Source organism: Bos grunniens, chromosome 5 (genome assembly GCF_055505025.1).
Source record: "Bos grunniens cultivar Pamir isolate PY7600 chromosome 5, Bosgru_T2T1.0, whole genome shotgun sequence".
NCBI lineage: Eukaryota > Metazoa > Chordata > Mammalia > Artiodactyla > Bovidae > Bos > Bos grunniens.
In genome coordinates this window covers 98,122,669-98,145,760 of record NC_141169.1, presented here as the reverse complement: position 1 = coordinate 98,145,760, position 23,092 = coordinate 98,122,669, and the positions used below count along the sequence as shown (strand labels likewise).

The following is a 23,092-nucleotide window of genomic DNA, read 5'->3' as shown; positions in this document are numbered from 1 at the left end:
CCGGCCCCCACCCGCTCCTGTCTTTTGTGTCCTTGTGGACATGTGTGCGTGCCTCCCCGCGAGTGTGTGTGCAGACCCGAGAACTTGCAGATTATTTTTTTTTTTCCTCTTTTTTTTTTTTTTTTCCCCTCCTGTGCTGGTGGTTGTAAACTTGATTGGCATTGGCTGCGCCCACTGACCCCGGCGCCGAGTCCACTGAAGATTTAAGGTGGATCCGAGAGGCTGCAGCTTCGGGCGGAGTCTCGGGCTTTTAGCTAGTTTTGGAGGAAAAAAAAAAAAAACCCAAACCGTGCGCCCGCCGTGTTTTTACGCATCCCCTGCGGTACCAGCCCTGGCGCCCGCCCCGCCCCGCTGGCTCCTCCCTCCTCTCGCTTCCTTCCCATTGGTCCGCGAGGGCAGTTTGAATTTTTTTTCCTTGGGACGCTTGTTTTCTCGGGGGAAAAAAAAAATTCCTGCGCCCCAGATCGTGTGATGAAAGCTACCTCGGCTGCCGGAGGTGGGGTGTTGTAGCCGGTTTTGTGTAGGCGGGAGGGAGGTGGGTTGGTGGGCCGAGTTTCTAGTCCCAAATTTTCCTCCTAAGAGCGGTTGACAGTGTGCGCGCGGGTCGGGGGGCGTGGGGCCGCGGTAAACTATCTGGAGACGCTCGGGCTGGGGGGCACAGTGTAGTATAAAAACGTTAATGGATGTCCAGGGCGCGTCGTTTCCCCGGCTGCTGGCCAGTGAGACTGGGAGGCGCTGGCAGGAGCCCTAGAGAAGACGCACCTTTCCCCTGCCTTGGGGAAGCATCGGGAAGGGCGAGGGGCGGGGAGGTGAAGGTGGCCGGGAAAAATAGACCGTCTCATTTCCTAGGAGGCTGAGGAGTGGGGTGGGGTGGGCAGTGGTAAGAAACCGAAAAAGTACATCTATAGCAAAAATGTATTATTTCAAAGGTCATCCATTCGGAATCCCTCGAGATTCAGGCAGTGCCATTTTTTACTGAATTTGTGGGGAAAAATTGCTTTCTGTCTCTTGATTTCTAGGGTGTTTTTGAATAAGAAAAATGTTAAAATCGAGATAGAGATTGAGACTGAAAGGGCTTTTGATTTTTGAATCTGAAGTGAATTCTTTCTTTACCATGTAGGATACTGTTATTTGTAATACAGGTCTAAAACAAATGATCTCCTTCAATAATTTATATCCCAGTTGTGTTTTAATGTGAAAATTTTGAAAGTTTATAATAATTTGGGTTATTCTCCAAATTACTGTATTTTCAGATTAGTGAAGTTAGCATATATACAGTTGCTTTCCCTGTTATTTTTGTGGCGGTGTACCTGATGATTTTAACCAGCTACCCAGCGCCAGCCTTCAGTATAACAGTTCCTATTCTGTCCAACCTACAGTCCATTTTTTTTTTTTTTTAAACTACTAAACTTCCCCAATACTTCCTAACCTCACTAACCCCTTAAGGTTAGCCCAGACCACCTGAGCTCTTCAGACCACCATCAACCAATCTCCTTGTGCCCTTAGCAAGGAATTTTTGATGTTACAATGCCTCCCCTACCTCACCCCAATAGACAGATTAGCATTAGGAAGCAGTGATCTCGTTCCTGGAAGTAATAGTCAAGCGCTAGTCTCCATGGCCCCTTAATAGGGACATCGCGGGAAAGATTCAAATAGCAAGTGAATATTAGGACTAGTGATTTTGTAAGTCTGTTCCAGACCTTTGAGATAGTGTGTTTCCCGTCTTAGAGTTTCTGGATTTCTACTAAATTAAGCAGTTTATCTCGTTCATTACCATTTTCTTTTCTTTCTTCTTTTTTTTTAATATGGACCGTTTTTAAAGGTTTTTTTTTTTTTTGGATTTGTCACAATATTGCTTTTGTTTTATGGCCAAAAGGCATGTGGGTCTTAGCTCCCCAATCAGAGATGGAACCTGCACCCCCTGCGTTAAAAGGGAAAATCTTAACCTCTGGACCAGCAGGGAAGTCCCTCGTTACCGTCTTCTAGTGTTATGTTATCCATTGTGGTAGGCAAAAGCCATATGTGGTTGTTGAGCACATGAATGTGACTAGTCCAAGTTGAGGTGTGCTATAAATGTGAAATACACTCAGGGCTTCCAAGAATTAGTATGAAAAAGTGTTAAATATCTCATTAATAATTTTTATATTTATTACATGTTGAAATCATATTTTTGGTTATTAGGTTAAAATATTAAATATAATTTCGTCTCTTTCTTTTTACCTTTTTTGTGTGTGGCTACGTGACAGTTTTAGTTTATAGATGTGACTCATGTTTTCATTGGACGTTGCTGTTCTAGACCAACACTCCTGGTAACTTGAAGCCCCATCTTTGAGATCGGTGGCTGATAATACTGAGGAGTAGGTGGTAATATCTAGCTGTCATTCTCACTTCCCAAGTTAAATCAAGGCCTAGAGTGGCTTCAGGGACCCTTAAAGAAATCTGCCAGCACCCGACACCTACTGTTTAATCTCTAATACGTAGTATTGGTTTTGAGCCCAGACTATGGAAATATGGTACAATTCTGTGGCTCAGTGCTAAAAGAATCCACCTGCCAGTGCAGGAGATTCAGGAGCCTCAGGTTTGATCCCTGGGAGGGAAGTTCCCCTGGAGGAAGAAATGACAACCCATTGCAGCATTCTGGCCTGGAAAATCCCGTGGACAGAGGAGCCTGGCTGGCTATAGTCCATGGGGGCCAGAAGAGTCAGACACGACTGAGCGACTGAGCATGCACTGTCTGATGAAATCAGACTTGATTACAGCTTTCCACATTATGTAGAGAACCTGAGAAATTCAATATGTTAGACATGACTCTGAAAAAAAACATTTAGACCCCAAATGAAGTCTCCATGAGTAACTTTTCACTAGCCCTTAGCAGCAGAGAGGAGGGTGGTGGGGAGATGAAAGTGTTCTCATTCTAAGATTGTATCTCTATCAGAAGATTTGAACAAATGAAAAGATGTGCCATATTTTGGGGTAGGAATACTCAACATGATAAAGATGGCAATAAATTTATACCTTTGCACTAAATTCTAAGTTCTCATTCTATTTCATTCCATTGCCCAATCAGTTTAAACACCGAGAACCATTTAACTTTAATTACTGTAAATTTAGAATAGTTACAATTACTCATAACACTAATCCTCCACACCCCAACCAGTACCTTTATACTTCTTTTTTTTTTTTCCCAGAATTTTCCTGGCTTCTTTTCCTTGCCTTTTCTCCCCCACCCAATGGATTTAAAATGAATTTCGTCTAGTTGCAAATATAATGCCTATTGAGTTAAAATATAAATAAAGTGGGATCTTTATTTCCTGCTTCATACCAGATAAATTCCTGAAGGATTAAAAAGCGAATTTTTTTTTTTTAAATGAAGCCATAGACATACCAGAAGAGATCTCAGAGAATTTTTAAAATTTAATCTTGGAATGAGGATGGTCTTTCTAAGTATGACACAACATATAAAATCTATAACCTGAGTTTCCCCAAAATCATTACATTATTCTGGTTTTGCCTTCTTATTCATAAATCCAGTGACATAAAAGTGTTCTGTGTGGAAAGCTCACCATAGAAAGTCAAAAGACAGTGACTTGGTGGTGGTAGCTGCACAACAATGTGAATGGACTTTGTATGCTTAAAAGTGGTTAAGATGGGAAGTCTTATGTTACATTGTAATAACTGTGTATGCACACAGGCTCAGTGTGTCTGACTCTTTGCAACTCCATGGATTGTAGCCTGCCAGCCTCCTCTGTCCTTGGGCTTTTCCAGGCAAGAATACTGGAGTAGGTTGCCATTTCCTACTCCGATAATTAACTATGATAGTAAATAAATATGCAACTCCAGTGGTCCCCCCTTATCCTAGTGGATGTCTGAGTCTGAGGATAGTTCTGAACCCTGTATACACTGTTTTTTCCTAAACTAAGGAGTAGCTATGCTAGACAGTGGGATGATTTTTGTCCTGGGTGGGATGGGGCCAGACCATTGAGAGATTTCATCATGCTACTCAGACGGTCCTGCAATTTAAATCTGTGAATTACTTCCAGAGTTTTTCATTGAATATATCTGGACCCCAGTTAACTGAAATTAACTGAAACTGAGAACATTGAAAATCTGGATAAGGAGAGACGACCATCCTGAAAGAATTTTATTTTTTTTAAATAGTTAATTGTTTTTTTAATTAAAAAAATTATTTTATTTGGCTGTGCTGGGTCTTTGTAGCTGCGTGGAATTTTCTCTAGTTGTGGTGGTAGGGGACTACTCTCTAGTTTTGCACAGGCTTCTCATTCTAGAGACTTCTCATTGAGGTGGCTTCTGTTTCGGAGCACAGGCTATAGACCATTTGGGTTTCAGTAGTTATGGTTCCCGGGCTCTAGAGCACAGGCTGAGTAGTTGTTGTGCATGGGCTTAGTTGTTCCAGGCATGTGGGATGTTACCAGACCAGGGGTGGAACTAGTGTCTCCTGCATTGGCAGGCAGATTCTTTACGGCTGAGCCACCAGGGAAGCCCCTGGAAGAATTTTTAAGTTCATCCATGTCCCACCTAAAAGAATCTCACAAGATTCTGGATCCCATCTTTTTTGAGGCTCTGAAATGAGACTCTTCAGGGTAGAGTTATCCAACTTACTCTGTGCAAGACCATTTTGGAAGTAACTTCACCTTCCCTGGTGGGTCAGGTGGTAAAGAATCCGCCTGCAATGCAGGAGACCTGGGTTTAATGCCTGGGTTAGGAAGATCCCCTGGAGAAAGGAATGGCAACCCACTCCAGTATTCTTGACTGGAGTGGACAGAGGAGCCTGGCAGGCTACAGTCCATGGGGTCACAAAGAGTTGATCACAACTGAGTGACTAACACTTTTCATCCTTTATAGTTTCTATTTCTTTAGCTATATAATGAGGGTGCTTATAGTTCTCTCGAAGGATTATTAATACTGTTTGGTGGCATAATGTGTGTGCAGTATTTAGCACAGTACCTGGTATATAATAAATAATAATCATTGTATTAATATATACAATTAATAAGGACAGCCAGTTTTTTTTTTTTTTTTTTTTTGTCCATACCATGTGGCATGCAGGATCTTAGTTCCCTGACCAGGGATCAAACGCATGCCCCTGCAGTGGAAGCTTGGAGTCCTACCACTGGACCGCCAGGGAATTCCCCAAGACACCCAGTTCTTATTTTGGATTCTCAAGTAACCACAACCAGCGCTATACTAACCTTGTCAATTTATTTTCTCATTTTTAATGACTGCCATTGTTACCCTTAAGAAGAACAAATGATTTTAGAGGAGGGTGGTAATTTAATGAATAAAATGAAGATATTGTAAAAACTTGTCAAAATGGTAGAGTTTAATGTGGGAGTTCCCTGGTAGCCTAGTGGTTAGAATTAGCTTTCACTGCCATAGCCTGTGTTCAGTCCGTGACGGGATAAATGAGATCCTTCAAACCACACACCGAGGCCAGGCCAAAACAAAACAAAAAGGCATTTGTTTAGTTTGAAAAGTGTGTTAGTCACTTAAGTCATGTCCAACTGTTTGCAACCCCATGGACTATAGCCTGCCAGGCTCCTCTGTCCACAAAATTCTCCATGCAAGAATACTGGAGTGGGAGAAGAAAATGGCAACCCACTCCAATATTCTTGCCTGGAAAAGTCCATGGACAGAGGAGCCTGGCAGGCTGCAGTCCAGGGGGTTACATGACTGAGCATGTGTGCATGAGGGTGGAGGGAGATGGGTTGGTAGCAATAAAGTGGTAGAACTTAAAAAAAAGAATACTGGAATGGATAGCCATTCCCTTCTCCAGGGGATTTTCCTGACCCAGGTGTTGAACCTGGGTCTCCCTCACTGCAGGCAGATTCTTTACTATCTAAGCCACTGGGGAGGTTTAGGGTCATCATTTATTATCTTGGAAAGGACCTGGTATAGATTTGTTTGGGGTACTAAGTCAGTAACACTCACACCCATACAAAAGACAATGGCAAACTGGAAAAAATGTTGGCAGCCTATATATCGAAGACCTCGTTTCCCTGATAAATAATTTCTACAAATCAACAAGAAAAAGCAAACAAAGTAGAAAAGTAAGCAAAGTATGTGACCACGATTTTCAGAAAAGGAAATACAAGAGACTCTTAAAAGACATGCTCAGGTGTAGTTTGAGACTGTTAGGATATGTCATGTGCAGAGTAGGTGAGTTTGGGTAAATAGAGTTACAGTTAGCATCTCTTGGATGCAAAGTTGACCATTATTCTTTCTTGAGATTTTGACATTTGCTTCCCTCCCTTTTGTCCAAAGCTGAGTGGTTTTTTCCCCAGCTTCACTGAAGATCAAGATGCAAGGAATTTGCATTTGTGAAAGCCATGACCACCTTTCAAGTTGAGGAGAAATCCCTCTCATCCAAACCATCTAATTTTTGGCTTTTGGCATCACCTTACCTTGCCCATAGAAGTAGGTGCAACGACCTTTGTCAACATGTTTCATTCATTCTTGATTTTTTTTTTTTTTGCCACACCACCATGTAGCTTGCAGGATCTTAGTTCCCCAACTAGACACTGAACCTGGGCCCTGGGCAGTGAGAGCACAGAGTCCTAATCATTAAACCACCAGGGAATTCCTCATTCCTGGTTTTAATGGCTGTATATCATTGGATAATCTGAGTTTCTTAAAAATTGTTGCCTTATTCTGGCTTTCCCTTTACTTTCTCTATTGTTGTAAAAAGGTTCAAGCAGAATTTATTATATGATAAATATGAAATGTTAAATAAGAAGAGAATGTGCTGTGCTGTGCTAAATCACTTCAGTCGTGTCTGACTCTGTGCGACCCTATGGACTGTAGCCTGCCAGGCTCCTCTGTCCATGGATTCTCCAGGCAAGAATCCTGGAGTGGGTTGCCATGCCCTTCTCCAGGGGACCTTCCCAACCCAGGGATTGAACCCATATCTCTTATGTCTCCTGCATTGGCAGACGGGTTCTTTACCACTAGCGCCATCAGTAGAGAATATTATGGAATAAATACTAGGTTTTAGCTAATCATGTGAATAAAGGGTTAAATCCCTCCTACACACACATATACACACATACATATCACATTTTATGTTATCTACTGTAGGTTTAGTCTTGGATTCAGCAGTTCTACAATTTACTTTATAGAAATAATCGTATGTGTGACTAAATGTGGGCTTCCCAGGTGGTGCAGTGGTAAGGAACCTGCCTGCCAATGTAGGTGACATAAGAGACTTGGGTTCGATCCCTGGGTCAGGGAAGATCCCATGGAGGAGGGCATGGCAACCCATTCCAGTGTTCTTGCCTGGAGAATCCCATGGACAGAGGAGCCTGGTGGGCTACAGTCCAAGACTTAGCACACATGCTGCGTGTGCCTAAATATATATTTACCAGAATGATTGTTGTTAAGTTATATATTAAACTTCAAAAGGAAACAAAAAAAGTAAACAACCAAACAACCTCCCCTTTGATATAGGATTGCAAGATTGATTATTTGATTGGACCAACTATAGAATATACAAAAAAGACACAGATGACAGCTACTAAAACACCCCAGGTAGCTTTATTGGTATGAATAGGGAAAGTTTATAATATTAAACTTGGCACAGAACAATATTTATAGTATGATCCCATTTTTGTAAAAATATTTTTTAAATACCTGGTAGCTCAGACAGTAAAGAATCTGCCTGTAATGCAGGAGACCGGGGTTTGATCCCTGGGTTGGGAAGATCCCCTGGAGAAGGGAATGGCAACCCACTCAAGTATTCTTGCCTGGAGAATCCCCATGGACAGAGGAGCCTGGCGGGGTACAGTCAATGGGGTTGCAAAGAGTCAGACACAACTGAGCCACTAACACACAGACATGCACACGTGCATAGACCCATGTCTATGAAAGATTACCTCTTCCGTGTTTGAGAATGAGATTATGAAGCGATTTCGCTGTAGACATTTCATTATTGGTTGTATTTTTTAGAATGGATTTTAACAAGAGAAAAAACATGAAGAGATTTCAAATTTGAAAAAAAACTATCCTTATAATTCTTAAATGCAGAGTAAGTTTGTAAAAAAAAAAGTTTCTCTTTGTCTCATACAGTCTCTTTTCAGACATTAGGAGGGAACAAGGCATTTCTTGATTCATGTCCTCTCCATTTTTCTATTTAGTTTCAGGTATTGTTAAATCCATGAATGAGTTATGAGAAGTGTGTGAGTTTGGGTATATGATTTTGCTTCCAGGGCACATCAGCGAGGTATAAATATCATTCCTATTAACTCAGGGGTAACTTAACAAGCCATGGAAAATTGAGCCTATTCCATCTTTTTGCCACATGGGATCCCATTGGTAATATTATCCCAAACGTCACATTCCTTGAACTTTGGCACAGTTATGGATTCTGTCTGAAATTCAACAAATCAACTCCCTGCTGTAGTTTACTTACTTAGCACCTAGTGCTGGGGAAATGTTTTAAATTTCAAGTGAGTAGACCAGTCTTGAGCTGTCATTCTCCATGGGACTGACCTGGGGCAGAACTTAGAAATCTCACAATACCCGGGATGGGAGATCACCAAGTTCCGTCTTCATCCGACAGATGAGGACATTTGAATCCATGATTTCCTGTAAAGTGGAAAAGTTAAACATGATGATTTATAGGTTCCTTCTGGCTTACAATTCAGAGATTCCTGTTTCCTAGTCCAGATCACGCTTTCCATCCCTGTGGATCAGGTTATTTTCCAGGAAGCTAGATTCTTGATTTTTTGGCCACAAACCACATATTCACCAGAGTCGAAGGAAAATAGCAGTTCAAGAGTGCAGCCTGAACACTGAACATTTATTTATTTATTTATTTAACCTTTTTATTTTGTATTGGGGTATAGCCGATTAACAAACAAGGTTGTGATAGTTTTAGGAGAATAGTGAAGGGCCTCAGCCACACATATACATGTAATCCATTCTCCTCCAAACTCCCCTCCCATCCAGGCTGCCACATAACATCGAGCAGAGTTCCACGTGCTCTACAGTAGGTCCTTCTTGGTTATCCATTTTAAATATAGCAAAAGAGGAGAGTATTTTTTATTTATTTATTTTTTTTGAGAGTATTTTTTAAATTAGTTAATTTATTTGGCTGCATCTGGTCTTCGTTGTGGTACAGCATGCAGGATCTTAGTTCCTCTACCTGAGATCGAACCTGCTTCCCCTGCACTGGAAGTCCCCTGAACACTGAACATTTATTATTTTACCAGAAAAAGGCATGTGAAGGTACAATGTAATGGTTGCTTGGTGGTTCTAAACACTGCTTCACTGCTGCCTGAATATCATGGAGCCTCTTCTAAGGGCCAAGCTTTGTGTCTTCAACATGACAGATAGGAGCCTCGCCCTCATGAAGCTAGAGGAAGCTAGGACAAGGAATCCCAACCACAGTTACCTGTGAGTGTTCTGAACAATAAGTGCAATGAAGGGACCTCAGAGCTTCTGCTCTGTGCTCCACACAGAGGTGTCCAGTTGAGGGATCAGACTGGAAGCAGAAGTCCACACACTTGCCCCAGGCCGCCTTGTATTTGCCAAAAAGAAACAAGCCTTTAAAAATCCATCCTTCTGTGTGTGCTTCTGCAGCCCCCTGTGTCGTAGGGGCTGCCCTGTAGGATGCTGTTTGGAACACAGGGTCTCACGTAGTGGTGGGGGCCAGTTGAAAGAAGAGTGGTCCAGGCAGAGCCCTGCCCAAGGCCCCAAATCCAGGAAGGCTTTTGATGATGTGAAAGAAGGTGTTTGTGGCAGGTATGTAGCCAGCAGGGCTAAGTGCTTGGACTGGAGTGACGGGCAAGTCTACATGGTGATGGCCTTTTAATTTTGGACTTTACATCAAAAGCGATGGAGAACCATTGGATAACAGAAGAGAGACTTCAATTAAGCTTCAGTGAAACTCTCTCACTTCCTCCTTTTGTCTCATTCTAGTCAAAACCCTTAGTCTCATACTGGGATCATTCCAATAGGTGTGGGGGAAAAAATTGCAGGCTCACACCTTTGTATTTATTTGAGAGGGTGTTCAGCATGCTTGCTAAGTCACTTCAGTCACGTCTGACTGACTCTTTGCGACCCTGCAGACCGTAGCCCACCAGACTCCTCTATCCATGGAATTCTCCAGGCAGGAGTACTGGAGTAGGTTGCCATGCCTGCTTCCAGGGGATCTTCTGGACCCAGGGATCGAACCCAGGTCTCCTGTACTGCAGGCAGATTCTTTACCACTGAGCCACTGGGGAATCCCACTGCTCAACATACACAGTGTAAACAACTTTTTAAAGCTTTGCTCTCAGTAAGTAAAAGAGATGTGAAGTCCTCGTACCATCAGAGCACGTGCTGGTCACAACTGATTTATTTCTGGTTTTGAAGGAGGACCCAAGCAAGTGCTATGGCCTGGTGTTGGGTGATCAACTAACTGACCCCTTCCACTCTACCTTCTGGGGATTCAGCTTGCATTCTCTTCATTGTCATGATGAGTTGTATGTGTTGTTTTATGGGCCAATCCATGTTTTACCCTCTGCTGGTACAGTTGTTGTGAAGCTTCTAAGCTAGTGAACAGCTAGGGATGAATATGAAATCATTGAAGAGATGATTCCATATTCCAGCATTTTATTTATTTATCTTGTTGCTCATCTGGACTGAGCAACCAGATCCAGTGTTCACAAATACTTTGGCCAAGTGATTCCTTATTTACATGTTTGTTTTTGAAAAGAGACTTCAAAAGAGGGATAATAAAAATGGGCAACTCCCGGGATTGTTTCCCCCACCCTGCCTTCAATGAAGATCAGTAAAACAGAGACCTCTGCTGGTTAAACTGGTATAATAACCTAGCATTGGTCTGTGGCCATTAAGCTTTCACAGGTATTAGCAAATGGATTCCGCACAGTTTATTCATTTTCTCAGCTCCCAACTTGGGTTCTTTTGGAACTAATCTAAGTAACAGCCCCAGTCACAGTCGTTTCTGCTTCTGTCTTCGGTGTTAGGCTTCCATATTTCTGAAAAATAATAGCCCTAAGTGTCAGCTGCAGCCAAAACCCAGACCTGAAATACCTCCCACATCTTGTCTTCTGTTTCCTTCCTCTCTTCTGCCTTTCACCTCTCTTCCTCCTCTCTGCCAGTAAAATAAAATAAAACACATCTTCACTCAAAAGAGAGAACTGCTGATGGAAAGTGAGAAGGAGGGAACAAAACTCTTATCTCTAGCTCATCCTTCCCTGGCTCTAGAGGCCTGGGGCCCAGGGTTGGGGTTATATACCTGAGAAGAGCTGTGAATCCCATTAGCATCTTCCGATGGAAACGTGCAACCGTGGGAACATGAGTTGTGTGTGAATGGAGACCAAGGATGCTGCAGAATGTAGAGTGGAGTTACGTGGTAGAAGAAAGGGGACTGTCTCCGTAAGACCTTTTGTCTGTCAACAGTGCAAACCATGATTTGTACCTGCTGAGTGCCAGGCCCTGAGCCAAGCCGGTGATGTACCTTATTCTGTTTCTTGCTTTTCCTCTCTATCGATGATTTTAACACCTTTCTATGAAAAAAAATATAAGCGAAGGACTTAGTACAAGGCCCACATAAAAATAATCTCTGTGTGTATGTTTGCTATTTTAGGATTATATTTTTACTCTGGAATAAGGCTACAAGCATTATTCTACAGTGCTATTATTCTACATTATTACATTATTATTCTACATTATTCTATAATGCTACAAGCCTTGCACATGAGAGAAGGCCTTCCTGTGCTCACTAGAGTATGCTCTAAGCTCACCTCTAGAACAACATCTCCAGCTCTTTGGAGCAGAGCAGAAGAGGTGCCTCTGGTGTGCCACATTTCTTCTGCACAGTGGCCCCTATCTCCTGTTTTCCCAGGTCTAACCTACTCTCACTCCTTTATTCATTCTTGTACTTTCTTTAAAAAAATATTTATTTGGCTGCACCGGGTCTTAGCTGTGGCATACAGAATCTTCAATCTTCATTGTAGCATGTGGGATCTCTAGTTGTAGCATGCAGAATCTTTTTTCCCAGGCCTCCTGCCTTGGATGCACAGTCTTAGCCACTGGATCACCAGGGAAATCCCCATTCTCATACTTTAAATAACCTCTTCTGGATTGACTGAAGCACAAGTGTCAGTATCAAGTTATATTATTATCATAATATGCTAATGTTAGTATCAAGTAATGATCATTTTAATGCTCATTAATGCTTAGCTCGTCTAGCCCATACTTCTCCTCTGAGAAAACTGAGGTCCAGAGAGGTTGTCAGTGGTCCAAGTTTACCCAGTCAGCTGGTGACTGAGGCAGGGCTGAAACCCAGAGCTCCTGGATTCAGCCCTTCCTGTATAATACCTGCATTATCCTTGGTCTGCAGTGTGCAAAAGATGATTTTTACTTGTACTTCCTGCTCCTCTCTGGGGTTGCCTGTCACCCGGTTTTCTGCCCCCCTCCCCCCAGTCTCCCCTGCTGCACTCAGGGAACCTGGGCCCTTCAGCACAGTCACCAGGCAACTTCTCTGACCAGCTCTGGGGCAGGCTTTCTCCTTTTCCTCAACTGCTCTGGCCTTTTTAGGGCACTAACAAATCACTTGAGTCACAAATTTACCAAAAGGTGTTTGTAGGCTTTTATCCTTCTCGGAAATGTCTCCTGACCTTGGCATTTCTAGGATGCTGGGTAGTGTTGAGTGCTTCTTTGTGTGTGTGCATGCTGTAAGTTTCCATAGTGCGTGTGTGCTAAGTCGATTCAGTCACGTCTGACTCTTTACAACGCTATGGCCCGTAGCCCACTAGGCTCCTCTGTCCATGGGATTCTCCAGGCATGAATACTGGAGTGGGTCGCCATGCCCTCCTCCAGGGGATCTTCCCAACCCAAGGATCAAACCCCCATCTCTTATGTCGCCTATGTTGGCATGCAGGTTCTTTACCACTAGCGCCACCTGGGAAGCCCATGTTAGAAGTTGACTTTTACTTCTTTGAACTCTCCCAGCTCCCTCAGCATAATACAGTAGCCTTTACTGGAATTATAGTCTCTTGAGAAGGCAATGGCACCCCACTCCAGTACTCTTGCCTGGAAAATCCCATGGATGGAGGAGCCAGGTAGGCTGCAGTCCATGGGGTCGAGAAGAGTCGGACACAACTGAGTGACTTCACTTTCACTTTTCACTTTCATGCACTGGAGGAGGAAATGGCAACCCACTCCAGTGTTCTTGCCTGGAGAATCCCAGGGATGGCGGGGCCTGGTGGGCTGCCGTCTATGGGGTCGCACAGAGTCGGACACGACTGAAGCAACTTAGCAGCAGCAGCAACAGTATAAATCTCTCTCTCTCTCTCCCTCTACATATATTGAGCTTCCCTGGTGGCTCAGATAGTAAAGATTCTGCCTACAGTGCAGGAGACCTGGCTTCGATCTGTGGGTTGGGATGATCCCCTGGAGAAAGAAATGGCAGCCTACTTCAGTATTCTTGGCTGGAGAATCCCACGGACACAGGAGCCTGGTGGGCTACAGTCCATGGGGTCCCAAAGAGTCTGACACGTCTGAGCAACTAACACTTTCACTTTGATACACACACACACACACACACACACACACACGGGAGCCTGGTGGGCTACAGTCCATGGGTTGAAGAAGAGACACGACTTGGTGACTAAACAACAACAGAAACATATTTATCTGAATCACTTTGCTGTTGACTTGAAACTAACATAACACTGTAAATGAACTATACTTCAATTACAAAAATTAGGAAAAACCCAGAATAATTCTCTACCTGGGGATTTTAGGTACTGTGGTAAACCAGTTATAGAGAGATTTTAAAGAGTTACAATTATACCTTATAGTTTCTAATGTGGTGCCCTGGGTATACTGTTACAATCTACTGAAGTTTTGTAACCGATAAATCGCCCTACTTCCGTACTGCTGCCAAATTAATTCATTTGTGGATCCGGCAGTTATTTAAAGAGGGCTCATGAAGTATGCTGGACTGTGTTAGGCCCCGAAGGTGTTTGAAAAGAAGTTTGACGTGTGCCTATCTGTCGCCTTCTGGCTGCCTAGAAGGTGGATATGATGGATGCAACTTGAGGAGGCATCCTTTGTTCCTGAGGATAGAAGGTGCATTGTGGAGCAGAAAGATACAGGCACTCTAGGCGATGCCATGCCAGCTCTGCTTCGCTTATCTCCAGAATTCCTTTAAAAGAAAAGAAACTTTTATCTTGTTTAAGCCACTCTTATTTCTGGGCTCCGTTACTAGCTGCCAAATGCAAAGCTTAACTGATACAGAAGTCCTTGAGGAGTTTTGAGGAAGGAATCGATTCTGATTGGTAGCTATGAGAGAGATGGATTGGGGAGGCGGGGGTTCCGGGGCATACAAAGAGATAAAAGTTGGCTTGGCAGGTGGGGACAGATTGTGGGGAGAGCCTCTGAATGAGGAGAATACACATTGATCTTACACAGGATCATTGATTTTGCTTTTTTCCCAGGACACCTCTGCTGAACTCCAGTTATATAGTTGTTATTTAAATAGGTAGTTATTGAGTCATTTGCATTCTGCTCTTGCCCAGTAGCCTGAAAGCTTGGGAGATTGAGAAGATGGGTACTATTCCGTGTCTTAAAAAGAAACAAGCGAAACTGGAATGGAAAAACAGTATCAGTGTTACAGTAAAGTGAAGTTAGACCACCTTTTCAGAACTCCTGCAGACATTTTCAAGGAAGGGAACTTTTGTTACATGTGATTGTCTAACCAGGATTCAAAATGTATCCACTACTGGATAGCAACTGTAAACAATATTTTAAAAATACATCTTGGAGTACTTTGCTGAGAAAAGATAATTTTATGTGCTAAAAATTTCTAAAGGGGGAAATTTATATTTTGTTAACTTACTCTGAGCTTCATGTAATTACACAGTAGCGGCTGCCTCATCATGTAAACTTTTCGCCTTGAGGTTAGGTAGGTAATTTCACACCTCTTAGATTAGAGGACGTTTAACTATTGTTTACATGGGTTATAAACATGATAATATAGCTATATAATAACACAGCTTTCCTCTGAACCAGACGTGCTAACAACATCACAATCTCTGTTTCCTTAAAAATGGGTTGGCATTTCCAAAGTTCCTTCTAAATCTGACGTGAACAGGGAATTAGAAGTCATAACGCAAATGCCAAGGTCCCTTAAGGCAGTGGCCTTCAGCCTTTCTCCCCCCGCATGTGAAGGGCTAGTGTGCCCAGTATTACCTGAAAATCCTTGCTCATGAATTATGTCTTACCACTCTTTCCCCTCTTTTGGAAAAAATACACCTAAAATGCAAGCAACTGAATAGATACTAGGCTATAGCCTGGACCATCGGTTGCGAACTTCCATACTTTTTTCTACCAACTCAACTATAATAGTCACATAGGATTATTCCCGATTCACAGTGGGAAGAAATATTAAAAACGAGTCCAAATGTTGGGTTTTGATTCACACCTCCCTGAAGTGCCTGGTTGCATTTTGCTACAGCCTGCATGCAGGAGAAAGCCCCGAGTAGTCTGATAAGCAGAGGTTTTCTCTCTACAGGTAAATAATAACTGGCCAACATTTATGAAGCAGTGTGTGTTAAGGTACTTGTCTACGTGATTTCTTTTAATCCTGATGAAATTCTGAGAAGTAGCTTTATCGATGAGAAAGCGGATTCTGGGAGCTATGGCTCCAGGTCACATTAAACCGCTGAAAAAGGCTCAAATTTAGGTCTTGCTGACTCTCAGGCTGTCTTTAGAGGGTGTTTTGTTGTTCTTGTAAATAATCTCAATATGAACAAGGCCAGCTGGCTCAGGGTGACACGTGATCCCCAATCATTCTCTTTCACTTTCTGCCAGATTGGAAGACGGTCTTGTGATTAAATATTTCTGGCCAGCAATATCTTGCTGCCTACGGAAAAATGATATTCCCAAATCCTTGATAATTGTTTCACTGGACACAGAAACAAAGCTTGGAATGTCTACAGGAAAACCGCTGTTTCTCTGTACCTGTCTTTCCTCCGGCAAGATGGAAAGAACGGTATCACTTTAGAAAGGCTTTGGGAAGAAGGAAAACCAGGGATGCTGCTTGGCTATGATTAGTAGACACTTTGGGGGGCAGGCTACGCCTACCACTGGACATTTTAAAATTTGGAAGCCACTTCTTAAGGGATGAAGGCAGGAGAACCAGAGAAGGCCCAAACAAGGAGATTGGTTGGCTGCTTGATTGATTGACTTGAGATAGGAAGGACTTTTACTATGGGCCTGCCTCTGAGCTTCCCAGGTGGCTCATTGGTAAAGAATCTGCCTGCCAATGCAGGAGATGTAGGTTTGATCCCTGGGTCGGGAAAATTCCCCAGAGGAGGAAATAGCAACCCACTCCAGTATTCTTGTCTGGGAAATCCCATGAACAGAGGAGCCTGGCGGACTACAGCCCATGGGGTCATAAAGAGTTGGACACACTTTCACTCTGATTTAAATATATAGTGTACAACATATTATTATGCATTGTATATAACAATTTAATAACATTATGTTATTATAACATCGTGTAATAATATAATGATTAATATTATTAAGGGCTTCTCTGGTGACTCAGTGGTAAAGAATCTTCCTGCCAATGCAGGAGACACAGTTTCCATTCCTGAGTTGGGAAGATCGCCTGGAGAAGGAAATGGCAACCCACTCCAGTATTCTTGCCTGGAAAATCCCATGGATAGAGGAGTCTGGTGGGCTGCAGTCCATGGGATTGCAAAGAACTGGACACAACTTAGTGACTAAACAACAGCAACAACAGTCTTCTCTTTGCTTCCCTAAGGAACACTGAGTAAGTACTGGATCTGTGGCAGACTGGTTGCAGGAAGCCCTGAGGCTGGGCCTCTGGGCAAAGGCAAGAGCAAGATAACCCTAAACAGCCTGAGTGGTTTCAGGTGGTCAGAGTGAGGGGAAAGGAATGGGAGGATGCAAAGCAGTCTCTGAAGAGCAGGTCTTTCACTAGGAGTGGTTTGCTCAGGACTCAGGAATTCTTCAGAAAGGATGCAGGAAGAAGCTACTCCTCAGGAGAGTCCAGGAAAAAGATCAAGGAGAGGACATCTATCTTACCCCATTTTTAGTTCAGTTCAGTTGCTCAGTCATGTCCGACTCTTTACGACCCCACGGACCGCAGCATGCCAGGCCTCCCTGTCCATCACCAGTTCCCGGAGTTTACCCGAACTCATGTCCATCGAGTCAGTGATGCCGTCCAACCATCTCATCCTCTGTTGTCCTCTTCTCCTCCTACCCCACCTTGGGTTCCATTAATTTGCTAGAGCCGCTCACAGAACTCAGGGAAACATTTCACTTACCAGGTTGTCTGTTTATTTTAAAAGGATGTAACTCAGGATCAGCCGAATGGAAGAGATGGGACAAGGTCGGGGAAAGGGGGTGGAGCTTCCATACCCTCTGCCAGCAGGCTCCTCTCCCCAAATTTCCATGTGTTCACCAACCTGGATGCTCTCTGAATCCTATCTTTTGGGGGTTTTATGGAGACCTCATTACAAGGGCATAATTGATTACATGATTGGCCATTGGTGATTGATTCAGTCTGGGGTTGGAGGGGTAGAGGAGAGCCTCTCCCCTCCCCCATAGGTCAGGGGAGTGCGACTGAAAGTTCCAACCGTCTGGTCACACAGTTGACTTCTCTGGCAACCAAACCCCTTGTGGCTCAGCTGTTAAAGAATTTATGTGCAATTCAGGAGACCTGGGTTCTATCCCTGGGTTGGGAAGGTGCCCTGGAGAAGGGAATGGCTACCCACTCTAGTTTTCTGGCCTGGAGAATTCCATGGACTGTATAGTCCATGGGGTCCCAAAGAGTGGGTGGCAACTTTTCAAAATATATCCCTACCTGTTCACTGTTATGCCTCCACATCTATTCCCATCAGTCCTTGCTCTCTCTCTTACTTTGCATAGTATATTCATAGACATCCCTCCATTCAGTTTTAGCAGCTGGAGCATTGTATTTGTTTTCCTTGGTGGTTCTGTTCAGGTTGGAGGCTACACATTATTCTTTACTTGAGGAACACAGAGAACAATTCGAAAATGAGGAGGGCGTATTGTAACACTGCTTAATAATCTGATACAACGTGGCCCATGCTCAGAATTCGAAGCATGTTTTCTTCATGGCTGGTGTGTTAGACCTGCTTCCTAGGGCCAGTGCCTCATTCTGAGCACAATGAAAGTGCTTCAGTCGGGTCCCTCAGTCGTGTCCAACTCTTTGCCACCCCGTGGGCTATAGCCCACCAAGCTCCTCTCTCCATGGGATTCTCCAGGCAAGGATACTGGAGTGGGTTGCCATTCCTTTTTCCAGGGGATCTTCACAATCCAGGGGTCAAACCCAGGTCTCCTGCATTGCAGGCGGATTCTTAACTGGCTGAGCCACCATGAGAACCAGGCCATGCTGGTGTGATATAGCTGCATTAGTGCTTGGCATAATCTATTCTGTGGTCATATGACCAAGTCATTAAGAGAGCTAAAATAACATGTCCATGGTGCTCATACATGGTGCACCCGGGTCTCCCGCGTTGCAGGCAGACGCTTTACCGTCTGAGCCACCAGGGAAGCCCGTACATGGTGCAAGGAGGCCCATTTGTACAAAGTTCAGGCAAATATCTATCTGAGAAGTTTTGTCATGTCAGTTTTCTTTTTTCCCTTTTCTTTTAGGTTTCAATAAAAACGTATTGAGGGCTCCCCTGGTGACTCAGTGGTAGAGAACCCGCCTGCCAATGCCGGAGACACAGGTTCCATCCCTAGTCTGGGAGGATTGCGCATGCCATGGGACAGCTAGACCTGTGGGCCACAACTATGTAACCAGTGCTCTAGAGCCCACGAGCCACAACTATTAAGCCCATGCATTGCAAGTACTGGAGCCCATGCACCCTAAAGCCTGTGCTCTGCAACAAGAGAAATCACTGCAATGAGAAGCCTGCACACCACAGCCAGAGAGTAGCCCCCATTCACTACAACTAGAGAAAGCCCACACACAGCAACAAAGACCCAGCACAGCTATAAATAAATACATAAATCTTTAAAAAAATATGTATTGAGCACCTACTGTATGCTAGGCATTAGGTAAAAAAATACACACGCACATTATTTAAGCCTTCTAGGAACTCAGAGGTGTGTGGTTTTGTGTGTGTGTGTGTGTGTGAAATCACAGTATAATGAGTTATGAACACCAAAATAGATTTGAACAACCTGCTGTGAGAGTATGCAACGGGAAAAGATAACTCTGCAAAGGTTTGGCTGAGGAAATGTGATTTTAAGTATTGGAGGATTGGTAGGAATTGGCCTGGTCAAAACCCAACAAACAAAAATGTAGAAGGATAGTCCACAGAGCTGAACAGAATCCCCAGAGGCACTAAGGCATGGAGGAAGATGATTGGGAAACATAATGCATAGGCTGGTGTTACTGTGCTTGGTGTATGTATTCTAAAGTGAGTAGGAAGAGCTGTTCCATAAAAGAGGGAGGGGCTGACCCTGGAAGAAAGGAGGAGAGCTGGACAAACAAAAGGAGCAACATCCACCACCTTGCCCACCATGCCTTGTCAGTTTCACAGAGCTCCTGCGAAGATCCTGTTTTTACAGTTAAGAAAACTGTGGTTCTGAGAAGTTGTGTAACTTGCTCAAGATGACATGTTTCAAGTGATGGAGATTTTTGGATTAAAAAAAGAGATGTACCTGTTAACCAAAGCTAGAGTAATTGGGAGAGTGATGTATATTGAAAGGATAGACACGAAGACCAATGGGACAGAATACACAGTCCAGAAAGAGATCATCCCTATGTTGTCAACCTGTTTTTAACCAAAAAGCAAATCCAATTTAATGTAGGAAGGATGGTCTTTGCAATAAATGGTGTTGAAACAAGTAACAACCGTATGGGAAAAAAAGGAGGAGGGGGAAGGAAATCGGGAAGGAGGAAGAGGAAGTAGAGAAGGAGGAGGGAAAAAAAAACCCACAACCAATAATACCTTTTATCTTGTGCAAAAATCACCTCAAAATGGATCACAGATCTAAATGTAAAATTTAAAACTATAAAACTTCTAAAGAAAACATAGGCGAAAAATCACTGTGACTTTGGATGAGGGAAAGAATTCTTAAATATGACACTGAAGGAATGATCCATGAAGGAAAAAATCCACAGTTGAACTTCATAAAAATTAACAACGTTTATTGTGTCAAAGACACTGTTAAGAGAATGAAAAGACAAACCACAGGCTAATAGAAATATTTTCAAATCACATACCTGACAGAAGACTTACGTGTATAATATATGAGAACTTTTAAAAATTCCTATAGGAAATTTGCCCACTTAAAACTGGGCAAAAGATTTCGAACAGGTACTTCATGAATGGTGAATAAACAAATGCGCATATTCTCAACATCATTAGTAATTATGAAATTGTAAATTAAAACCACAGTGAAATAATACCACACGGTTGTTAGAATGGCTATAAACCCAACCCAAATCAAACTGAAACAAATCAAAAAACTACATGCTGGCAAGAGTATTAAACAACTGGAACTCTCATATATTCCTGTTCCTGGTAGGAGTGCCAAACAGTATGGTCACTTTGGGAAAGAATTTGGCAGTTTCTTATAAAGGTGAACATACACTTACCAAATAACCCAGTAATCCTAGGTGTTCACCCAAGCGAAATGAACACTTAAGTTCACACAAAAAGACTGTACATGATTGTTTATTGCAGCTTCATTCATAATCACCCAAACTGGAAACCCAAATGTCCATCAACCATTGAATGGATACACTGTGGCACATGTATACAATGAAATACTACTCAGCAATAAAAATGGAAAAACTATTGATAGATACAATAACATGGGTGAATCTCAAATGCATTTTGCTATGGGCAAGGAGCCAGATCCAAATATGATCTGCAGATCGTATGGTTCCATTTAGGCAACTTCCTCAGAAAGCAGAAATAAAGAGATGGATCATTTGTTGCTGAGGGCTTGGTGTGACAAGATGTTCTGGCTACACAGAGGCAACACTAGGAGATTCCTTGAGCTAATACAACTCTTTTGTACCTTGGTATCGATGGAGGCATACTGCTCCTTCACTTCTGAGTCAAGAGAAAAGATGCACACATTTTTGCAGTCTAGGGAGCTAATAGTAAAAAATTTTAACTTCTGTTTTTTGATTATATTGAAATAGTCGTACCTACCCATTGACTTCTCTCCAAGGGCTTTTGACCTCTTGCAGCATAAGTTGGAAATTTCAGAGTCATTGACAAACCTAGAAAATTCCATCACAGATAAGATGTGGCATGGAGAATAATGGTTGGTCTATGGGTTTCCCAGGTGGTGCTAGTGGTAAAGAACCTGCCTGCAGGAGACGTAAGAGACTTGGGTTCAATCCCTGGGTTGGGAATACCCTCTGGAGGAGGGCATGGCAACTATTCCAGTATTCATGACTGGAGAATCCCATGGATGGAGCCTGTCAGACTACAGTCCATAGGGTCGCAGAGTTGCGACTGAAGTGACTTGGCATGCATGAAAATATGTCTATATTCTAATCCTTGGAACCTATAAACATGTTACCATAAGTGATGAAAGGGTCTTCATGTTTCATGATTAGTGTTGTGGATCTTGAGATGGGGAGAAGAGCTTGGATTATGCAGGTGCGCTCAATATGATCAAATGAATCCTTAAAGGAAAAACAGAACCTTTTCAGCTGTGGTCAGAGGTTGACATGACAGTGAAAGAGTGGTCCCTCCCTCTTTCGCATCCTTGCTCTGTTTTTCTCCACAGTACTCCTCACCATGTGGTAGGTAGAGTGATGACTCCCCAAAGATGCACGCATCCTAACCCCCAGATTCTGTGCTAATGTTTCGTCACATGGCAAAAGGGAGATCAGGTTGCAGATGGAATTAAGTTTGCTATTTTGCTGACCTTCAAGTAGGAAGATTATTTTGGGTGATCCAGGTGGACCCAGTGTAATCACAAGGGTCCCAAAATGTGGAAGAGGAAGGCAGACGAAGTCAGAGTGAAGTGATGAGAGGATTCAGTTTGCTCTCGTTGGCTGTGAGGATGGGGAAGGGTCATGAGCCAAGGAATGCAGCAGTCTCTGGAAGCCGGAAAAGGCAAGGAGAAGAATTCTCAGGACTTCCCTAGTGGTCCAGTGGCTAAGACTCCACGCTCCCAGTACAGGGGGCCCAGGTTCCATTCCTGGTCTCGGAATTAGATCCCACATGCCTCAGCTAAGAGTTTGCATGCTGCAACTAAGACCTGGTGCAGCCAAGTTAAATAAATAATGATTTATTTTATTTTTAAAAATGAGAATTTCTCCATTCAACACCTTGATGTCGGCCCAAGGAGATGGGTGTCAGACTCCTAACAAGAGACTAAGTTTGTGTTGTTTCCAGCCACCAAGTTTGTGGTAATTTGTTACAGGGGCAGTAGAAAATGTATTATTCTTAAGCATAACGAGAAAATATTGGGTAGGGAACTACTTGGTTTCCTGGTCCCTTGACCTTCAACTGTGGGCAGGGTATCTGTTTGTCCACTTTCAGAATCATTGCCACTGGGATCAGTTCTAGGGCTGCAAACTTAACAGGATGTTTATTTTTGTAGTTTATTTATTTGTGGCTGCTCTGGGTCTTCATTGCTGGGAGCAGGCATTTTCTAGTAGCGGCAAGTTGGGGCTGCTCTCTCGTTGTCATGGGCGTGGTTCCCATTGTGGTGGCTTCTCTTGTTGCAGAGCGTGGCTCTAGGGTGCACGGGCTTCAGTAGTTGCAGGACACGGGCTCAGTAGTTGTGGCTTGTGAACTTAGTTGCCCCTCGGCGTGTGGAATCCTCTCAGACCAGGAATTGAACCTGTGTCCCCTGCATTGCAGGCGAATTCTCACTAGGGAAGTCCCGTGATGTTTATTGAGTTTAAGATTTACTGAGTATTAAATTAAACCGTGCCCATTGCCAGTAATATTACTGAAAATCGTTTCCCTCCTCCTGTTCACAGGTGGTGTGGCCTCACTTGAACCCAGTTTTAGGTCACGTGTGCTCTGCATCAAGAGTGATGCTCCTGATCTGAAGTTTTCCCTTCACTAGATACCACTGC

At 43.3% G+C, this 23,092-nt stretch overlaps 1 long non-coding RNA gene across 2 annotated transcripts in view; it reads left to right on the top strand.

Annotated features, from left to right (window-relative positions):
* Nucleotides 1–370: 370 nt before the first annotated feature.
* Nucleotides 371–23,092, top strand: part of LOC147372666 (uncharacterized) — a 28,615-nt gene continuing 5,893 nt past the window's right edge. Inside the window, exons 1-2 of one of the 2 annotated variants that reach the window (XR_015164243.1) lie at nucleotides 371–496; nucleotides 18,679–19,051. This is a non-coding gene — a long non-coding RNA (uncharacterized LOC147372666). Of the gene's footprint in view, nucleotides 497–18,678; nucleotides 19,052–23,092 lie in introns of those variants that run through there. The other variant, XR_015164244.1, reaches the window with a different exon arrangement.